Raw genomic sequence first — 9511 nt, 5'->3', positions numbered from 1 at the left:
GCTACACTTATCTAGCTACTTCTCCAATATTATTATTATTATTTTTTACAAACAATTTGTTTGCCACGTTGTTGTCAACATTTGTAAACGAGTTGATTTTGCTTTTACAAAATATGCGTCAATGTTGATGCCTGGAATAGGTGTCCTACCCATTGCCTAATGCAATTCATGTAGCAGAGTTGCTCTAGTAAAACATATTGATGGCCCAAAAAGTCAATTATATTTATTGATTAATTCATAACTTTATTTGGTAAAATCTTAATTTCAAGTGTTAACGTTTTCGTACAGGCACTCTCTTTGGCCACGAATAGCGTCCTTTCTCTGGGAGCGGATTTCAAATTTCAAACAAGCTTGCCTTGTCTGTCAGGTTAGTGAAAAGGAAGCAAATAGCTGTTACATTTCAAAGTACCTCAATGAAAACCTAACTAGTTTAATTGCATGCATGAATTTAGTTTAATTAAACTCAGGATGTGTGTCCCTTAAGAAGTTAAAAAAGTCCACGCTAACGTTAGCTGTATGACCGATTAGCTCCCAGCTATGGATGCGGGTGAAAAACAGCCCACTTCTTCTGCAGATAGGAAGGTATCCGATATTCTAAGGCCTGCCTCAATCGATGACTTCGTTGTTTTGAAGCCCATCAGCCGTGGTGCCTTTGGAAAGGTTTACCTTGCACGGAAGAAATGTAATCCACGATTATATGTAATTAAGGCAAGTCATCAACGGTTTTACCACTGCTATGAACCTCCTCCACAGCTGACATTTCTAATTGTGGGTGGCGTAAACCACCAGTAACAGCTGCTAATGTGATGGAATTGGAAATAATGTTCAACTTTTTAAATGTTTTATATAATGGAAATGCCTAACTTTTGAGGACAATGACACTTACTTAGCTGTATACTTTTCTCCAGGTGGTGAAGAAATCTGACATGCATGACACAAATTTGGCAGGTCAGATGAAGGCAGAGAGAGACGCATTGGCCCTCAGCAAAAGTCCCTTTGTCGTACACCTCTTTTACTGTCTCCAAACAGCAACAAAAGTCCCTTTGTCGTACACCTCTTTTACTGTCTCCAAACAGCAACAAAAGTGTATTTGGTATGTGTCCCCGCCACCCCCCAAAAAAGATCAATGAAAGCAGTAAGTAGTGACATGTCACTTTTCTAACTTTAGTGTATTGCCTCTGTACGTGTTTATGCACAGGTGATGGAATACCTATTTGTAGGAGATGAGAAATCCCTTCTTCACATCTATGGATATTTTGATGAGGACATGTCAGTGAAATACATTTCAGAGGTGGCACGTGCTTTAGACTACCTCCATCGCCATGGAATCATCCACAGGTACTTCTATGACTCCATCTTCAAGAAATGTGTGGGTTTTTATTTCACATTTTAGTATGATTTGAGTTTTGTATTCTGTTCAATCCTTTAGGGACCTGAAGCCGGACAAAATGCTTGTATCTAATGAAGGTCACGTCAAGCTTACAGACTTTGGCCTCTCCAAAGTCAAGCTTGACAGAGGTATGTGCATAAACTGTAGGTTACATTAAACATTTTAATTATTTAGCAAACACTCTTATTCAGAGCGACTTACAGCCGCAATTAGGGTTAAATGCCTTGCTCAAGGCCACATCTACAGATTTTTCGCCTAGTCGGGTCAGAATTTTGAACCATCGAACTTTCAGTTACTGGTCAAAACACTCTTAACTGCTAGGCTACCTGCCTCCTAAACCAATGCATCCACCCCTATCCGCTTGCAGGCTTTAGTTTAGTTCTACATTTTTAATTCCTTTTCCTCACAGAATTGAGTCTTGCCGATATCTTGACAACCCCATCTTTGGCAAAGCCTAAACAGGATTATTTCTGCACCCCTGGTCAAGTCCTGTCTTTGATCAGCTCTCTTGGACTTGTCAGTGTAGTTCATTGCATTTAAGTAATGTATGTATTCATAGACAATACATCAGTCAGGATAGTAAATGTGTTGTTATTGGTTTGTGTAGATACAGTACATTGTTTCCTATTGCCATATTAAATATTTCTTCTGTGCTTTCATCCCATCAGACACAGAACACACCAGCAGTGGAGAGCCAGCGTCACAGCAGCACCCCGGCTGTGTTCAGCCCGATGTCATGTGGGAAAATTGATCAGCGGAAAAACTCGCTCTGTTCACCCTTGAGGAGACAGAAGGAATACCTGCGTTCCCCTGTCTGCCATAGCCAGACTTTGGGTATGTCTCTTCAAATCATATTTTATTAGTCACATCTCCCGAATACAACAGGTGTAGTAGACCTTACAGGGAAATGCTTACGTACGAGCCCCTAGCCAACAATGCAGTTAAATTTTTTTGGGGGGGGGGGGTAAGAATAAGAAATAAAAGTAACAAGTAATTAAAGAGAATCAGTAGAATAACAACAGCGAGACTATATACAGGGGTGTACCGGTACAGAGTCGATGTGCGGGGGCTCCGGTTAGTTGAGGTAAAATGTACATGTAGGTAGAGTTATTAAAGTGACTGCATAGATGATAACAACAGAGAGGGGAAGGGGGCGCAATGCAAATAGTCTGGGTAGCCATTTGATTAGATGTTCAGGAGTCTTATGGCTTGGGGCTGTTTAGAAGCCTCTTGGACCTGGACATTGAGCTCCGGTAGAGCTAGCAGAGAGAATTCTACCTCTGTAAATGACCATGTGTTTCAGTTAAAAAAATATTTAACCAGATCTGTAATCAAACCTGTCTAGAGAGGGTGGGTTCTGATCCCTCAATGTTTCTAATCGGTCTTCCTTTTTGTTTTAACAGGACCCAACAGCTTTGTGTTCAGCCCAAATGCTTTGACCAAGAGCTTGACTCCCAGGCTGCTCAAGTCCAGAAGGAGGTTTGACACGATGAGCGCAGGCAGCAGCCAATCATGCCTCTTCCCCTCCACCACGGACTCCGAGGGAGGTGTCAGCCCACTATGGGAGGTAGAGCAGGTCAGAAGCCAGCAGGAAATACAATTGCTTTCATTTCAATCATATCTACCTCTGTATTTGTGGGTCACTAGAAGATGTATTGTTATTGTTTTCGGTTTGCTTTTCTAGAAGGAGAGGGAGAACTTCCTGCACCTATATGGTAGGAATACCAGTGAACCAACGAAAGGAAAGTCGACCTCTGATATGTGAATGCAGTGCCGGGGCTCGGCTCTGTCGTCGTTAGACAACTTAGACCTATGTGGACAGCTCCACCGAGAACCCAGTACTGGTGAACTGTCCAGGAAGGCCAAAGAGGAACCTCTTGCTTGGAAGAGGCTTCAGTTTAACGAGGTAGAGCAGTCTGCCCCACCACAGAAGCCTGATCTCTCTCAACCATTCAGAGGCTATGTTTCTGGAGTTGAAGGTCACTGTGCCACCGAAGGTAAACCAAAGGAAGGCCATGTTGTGGTAACCTCAGCAGGAAAGAGAGTGTTTGAGGAGGTGGAGAGAAGTTCTGAACAGTTGGAATCCCTTTCCAAGAAGAGCGACTCAGCGTACCAGAGGTGTTATGGCGTCCCAGATATTGCTTTGACGAATCGCACTGGTCTGACAGGGGTGTTTGCCAATGTCCATTTGGAGGTGTTTGGATCTGAGGGTCGAGAGACTGCTGAAGGCCAGGCCCCTAAACGCTCCAGTCCCATTGCTGTGGCTAAAAACCTCCTGTGTGAGTTGGAAGGACCAGCAGAGGGGGTCGTCATCGAAGGCACGTCATTTGGTGAAGACCACGAGCTGAGCAGGAGCCTCTGCGCTGACTCTGAGGGGTCGGCTCATGAAATGTCCATCGTCAACAGCCCAACCCCAAAGAGGTCGGCCCAAAGTGACAAAGAGGGGCATTGGGAATTGTTCGTACTAGACGATAGACGATATGACCCGGCAATATCACCCAGTACCCCACTCCTTCCTCAGCCACCCATCTTCGCTAGTATAGGAACGGCAAAGCCGGGAAACTGGCTCACCCTGAGAGGAGGTGAATCCAAGCGCTCCTTCCCCGACCGAGTCCCTGAGTTGAACCCCAGGGTGGCCATGTCACTCTCGTTCCTCAAGCCCAGGAACGTGGTGGCCTTCCGGAGCTACTGCAGCTCCATCAATCACTCCAACATGTCGGGGAGCTCACGCCTCAGCCTGGGCTCTGTGGAGCCTATGGATATGGCCACCTCAGCCTCCTACCACAGTATGCCCGCTGCTGTCACACCAGTCCAGAAGAGACCCAGCTCCAACAACTCTCTCGATCAGGTAGATGCACAGTCAAATTCCAGGGGTGGTGGATAGAGTCGAGATTCAGGGGTGGAGGGTACTGGGCTAAGTTGAAAATGTAGGACCTAAATATAGCTTCAGAGAACTTACATTACACATGACACTTTATCAGTTATTTATTCATTTGTTTCCTAATTTAAGACCCCGCAGTCGTCAACCACCTCCCACACTCCGTTCAGGACCCCTAAGAGTGTCCGACGTGGTCTCGTACCCGTGGAGGGAGTACCGATTTTAGGCACCCCAGATTACCTAGCCCCAGAGCTGCTATTGGGGAAACGACATGGTAAGAGTTGACACATTTCTTGTTTGGGATATCAAAACATTTCTGAATGTGTCCCAGTCATATTTAAAGGTTAGAACTACCTTTCTATGTGTCCTGATACTTCCAGCTTGGAGTTGTATTTTTATGATAACATAGCTACAGTATTTCACTTTTTAATGTGTATAGTATTGCTTACTAGGTGTGTCCAATCAATTCTGTAACCACTTCCTCTTGTAATTAGGGCTGATTGGAAAAGCTGTTCAAAAGAGGACATTGTATTATTTCTTTGTACTACCTGACGAAGGCCATGTAGCCGGAAACGCGTCGGATTTTTAAAACTTTGTTTCTATTGAACGTGCCATAACAAATAAAGGCATTTTAATTAATTATATGAAGAGTGCCTTGGTCCTCTTTTCTTTTTGATGACCAATTTACCCCTTTTACCAAAGAGCACCTTCTGTCTACCAAATCCTACTGTAGTGTACCTGAGTACCTTCTGTCTACCAAAACCTACTGTTGTGTACCTGAGTACCTTCTGTCTACCAAAACCTACTGTAGTGTACCTGAGTACCTTCTGTCTACCAAAACCTACTGTTGTGTACCTGAGTACCTTCTGTCTACCAACACCTACTGTAGTGTACCTGAGTACCTTCTGTCTACCAAAACCTACTGTAGTGTACCTGAGTACCTTCTGTCTACCAAAACCTACTGTTGTGTACCTGAGTACCTTCTGTCTACCAACACCTACTGTAGTGTACCTGAGTACCTTCTGTCTACCAAAACATACTGTAGTGTACCTTAGTAGCGCTTCCCTTCCTCCTATTTCTGAATGTGTGTTGGTATAACTGCTGTCATCTTCTTCACAACTTTACATGAAGGTTTAAATATCTGTTGGAAAAATCAACAGTTCAGTTTTCGAAAATGATGTAATTGTGGCCCTCAATTCGGGCCGTTCCTGCATTTACAGGAAGCCCTCTTTATACTGCTATTGGTCCACAATCAAGGCTGTATCTCAACCGGTGTTGATTTGGAGTCCCACAGGGCGGCACACAATTGGCCCAGCGTCGTCCGGATTTGGCCGGTGTAGGCCATCATTGTAAATAAGAATTTGTTCTTAACTGACTTGTCTAGTTCAATAAAGGTTAATGATGGCCTACACCGGCTAGGACTCCGGTACACAGGCGGGAGCACTCCAGTACAGTAGGTGGCGGTAATGTACCATAACGTTGGATGCCAACCACCAATAAACCTCACAGAAGAAGCGGGGGAAACAACAGTAGCTAGCTAGCTAGGACACCGGTAGACCAGTGTCTTTCTCCCCCTTTTAAAAATTCTAATACTTTTTATTTCCTGTTTGATCCACACATTAATCGCATAGACGATCAGGGGAAATCCAAAATATCATTAGTGTCACACAAGCATGAAGATGATGTGCTTGAGGTGGGGGGGGGGGGGGTCCTGGTCTCCAAATGCAGGAACACCCCGAATTGCGTGCCTCAATCACACACTATTGTCTGCTTCTGGCACTCTGTATTGGGTTTGGACCCGTGTTGGGATTCAATTGAGGGAAATTGTAATGGGAAGCCATTTTCAGTGCATGGTGTTGAAGATTCTAAATAGGGTCATTAATGTTGGAGGATGAACATTCGTGACCGCTCGATGGGCCTAATTGTAATGGCATATTTTCAAGCTGATGAAATGTGTTAATTTGTTCATACATTGATATGGCTTTTGTCCAGGAATATGTTTGGTTCCCGACAGGGTTCGGTAGGTTACTTTCTAAATGTAATCTGTTACAGTTAGTAGTTAACTGTCCCAAATTGTAATCAGTAATGTAATCGGATTACATTCAGTTACTTTTAGATTACTTTCCCCTTAAGAGGCATTAGAAGAAGACAAAAGTGAATGTTACCAATTGAACGACATCTATTGCAGGATAAATCAATGTTAAAGTTTACATAGTTGGCCATTTACTTTATGAGTTGTTTATGTAGGCTTCTTATCCCAAATTGTACATTTAAACACTAAACCTAATGTTGTCCAATTGTTTCAGTTCCTGCTTCCACTGCTGTAGAATAGAGGCACAGCCTAACAGGACAATAGCACAGTGACACTACGGTTATGGTATCTGAGACATGTATGTGACTAATCTCCGTTAAACCCAGAACAAAAAAAATCGTGGGTAATTTGGTCAGATATGTTTATGTACGGATTAATATGTGACCTACTGTCTCTCTTACTACTTGCCCCCCCCCCCCACCCCCCCCAGACTGCATGGTGGACTGGTGGGCCCTGGGTGTGTGTCTGTTTGAGTTCCTTACTGGCGTGCCCCCCTTCAACGATGAAACCCCTCAGCTTGTCTTCCAGAATATTCTCAACAGAGATACTTTCTTGCAGTTGTCTTTTTTATTGAGAAAATATTTTACTTTTCTGTGATATGTGGTTGTGTAACCTAGCTAGTTATCTTAATGTACTAACTAAGTCACGCTCGATAGTCTGCTCAATGACTAAAATGTAAATTATTATCGGTTATGTTTTCAGTGTAACATGCCTTTTACAGCAAAGTAAAATCGTGCATTTGAAAATGTTTTATAACATTTTATTTTTATGTTTCATCGCAGATATTCCATGGCCCGATGGCGAGGAGGAGCTATCCCACAATTCCCGTAATGCCATAGAGATCTTACTCACCATGGACATGAACAAACGGGCTGGGTTCAAAGGTAAAGGGTTTGTTTTACCAGTTTAAACAGTGATAATACCATTCCATTTGAAATGGACCATTTGGATGTATAATGATTATATATTTTTCTGCTACAACCATATTTATTTTTTGCTTTTCTGCATCAGAACTTCGGAGGCACACTCTGTTTGCGGGTTTGGACTGGGATAACCTTCAGAACCAGACCATGCCCTTAATCCCTCAGCCAGAGGACGACACTGACACGTCATACTTTGAAGCAAGAAACACTGCACAGTACCTCGATGTCTGGCTTCAGTCTGTAGGTTTGTTCTCCAGGGTTACGGTCAATGCCGATCAATTTAGGAAGTACACTGAAATTCCAATTCTCTTCAAATTAAAATATATATATATATATATATATTAGATTTTTTTTGTGTGAATTACTGTTTTTAAATATTTGTACTGTCTGTCGACTGTCTTTTCATCCACGTAGCACCATGTTTCACTGCTCTTCTATGCACTAACTACTATGATGGAGTTCTTTAAATTAAAAAATATATATATTTGACTTTTATTTAACTAGGGCAAGTCAGTTAAGAACAAATTCTTATTTTCAATGACGACCTACCGGGGAACAGAGGGTTAACTGCCTTGTTCAGGAGTAGAACGACAGATTTTTACCTTGTCAGCTCGGGGATTCAATCTTGCAACCTTTCGGTTACTCGTCCTACACTCTAACCACTAGGCTACCTGCCACCTCTACACTCTAACCACTAGGCTACCTACCACCTCTACACTCTAACCACTAGGCTACCTACCACCTCTACACTCTAACCACTAGGCTACCTACCACCTCTACACTCTAACCACTAGGCTACCTACCACCTCTACACTCTAACCACTAGGCTACCTGCCGCCCCTACACTCTAACCACTAGGCTACCTGCCGCCTCTACACTCTAACCACTAGGCTACCTACCACCTCTACACTCTAACCACTAGGCTACCTACCACCTCTACACTCTAACCACTAGGCTACCTGCCGCCTCTACACTCTAACCACTAGGCTACCTGTCACCTCTACACTCTAACCACCAGGCTACCTGCCACCTCTACACTCTAACCACTAGGCTACCTGCCACCTCTACACTCTAACCACTAGGCTACCTGCCGGCCCCTTCTTCATGCAACGGGTCATATACACTATATCTGTATGCTCTTCACAAAATGTGTAGATTTCTTTTTAACTTTTTAATATATTTTTATTTGACATGTTATAAATACAAATAAAACAGTTGTGTGAAGTGATAAAGTGTATTTTTTTTCTTCTTCTGTGAAATATGAAATGAAGAAGAACACACATTCTGAAGGAGGAAAAGATGGGTTTGTTTTGTATTATTTTGGCTGGTAGTTTTAAAAGCAGCACTCGAACCAAACTGGGTCCCTGAAAATTGTGCACAATTCTGTACAACTTCATCCATTTCGTATGTTATTTTACGTCTTGCAAATTCGTATGATACTTTTGTGTGTGTGTGTGTATATAGCGTATGTGGACGCCCCTTCAAATTAGTGGATTTGGCTATTTCAGCCACACCTGGTGCTGACAGCTGTATAAAATCGAGCACACAGCCATGCAATCTCCATAGACAAACATTGGCAGTAGAATGGCCTTACTGAAGAGCTCAGTGACATTCAACATGACACCGTCATAGGATGCCACTTTTCCAACAAGTCAGTTCGTCAAATTTCTGCCCTGCTAGAGCTTCCCCGGTCAACTGTAAGTGCTGTTATTGGTAAGTGGAAACGTCTAGGAGCAACAATGCCTCAGCTGCAAAGTGGTAGGCCACACAAGCTCACAGAACAGGACCGCTGAATCGCGTAGTGTGTAAATATTGTCTGTCCTTGGTTGCAACACTCACTACCGCGTTCCAAACTGCCTCTGGAAGCAACGTCAGCCCAAGAAATTCGTCGGGAGCTTCATGAAATAGGTTCCCATGGCCGAGCAGCTGCACACAAGCCTAAGATCACCATGCACAATGCCAAGCATCAGCTGGAGCAGTGGAAACGCGTTCTCTGGAGTGATGAATCACACTTCATCATCTGGTAGTCCAACGGACACATCTGGGTTTGACGGATACCAGGAGAAAGCTACCTGCCCCAAAGCATAGTGCCTACTGTAATGTTTGGTGGAGGTGGAATAATGGTCTGGGATATTTTTCATGGTTTGGGCTAGGTCCTTTAGTTTCAGTGAAGGGGAATCTTAATGCTACAGCATACAAGAACATTCTAGATGATTCTGTGCTTCCAA

General features: G+C 43.4%; 1 pseudogene; it reads left to right on the top strand.

Moving 5' to 3' along the window:
- The first annotated feature begins 501 nt into the window (after positions 1-501).
- LOC129823249 (serine/threonine-protein kinase greatwall-like) lies at positions 502-7527 on the top strand (annotated as a pseudogene).
- The last annotated feature ends 1984 nt before the right edge of the window (positions 7528-9511 follow it).

Source organism: Salvelinus fontinalis, chromosome 25, assembly GCF_029448725.1.
Source record: "Salvelinus fontinalis isolate EN_2023a chromosome 25, ASM2944872v1, whole genome shotgun sequence".
Lineage (NCBI taxonomy): Eukaryota > Metazoa > Chordata > Actinopteri > Salmoniformes > Salmonidae > Salvelinus > Salvelinus fontinalis.
Note: the sequence above shows the minus strand (reverse complement) of the source record. Positions and strands in the feature narration are given on the sequence as shown.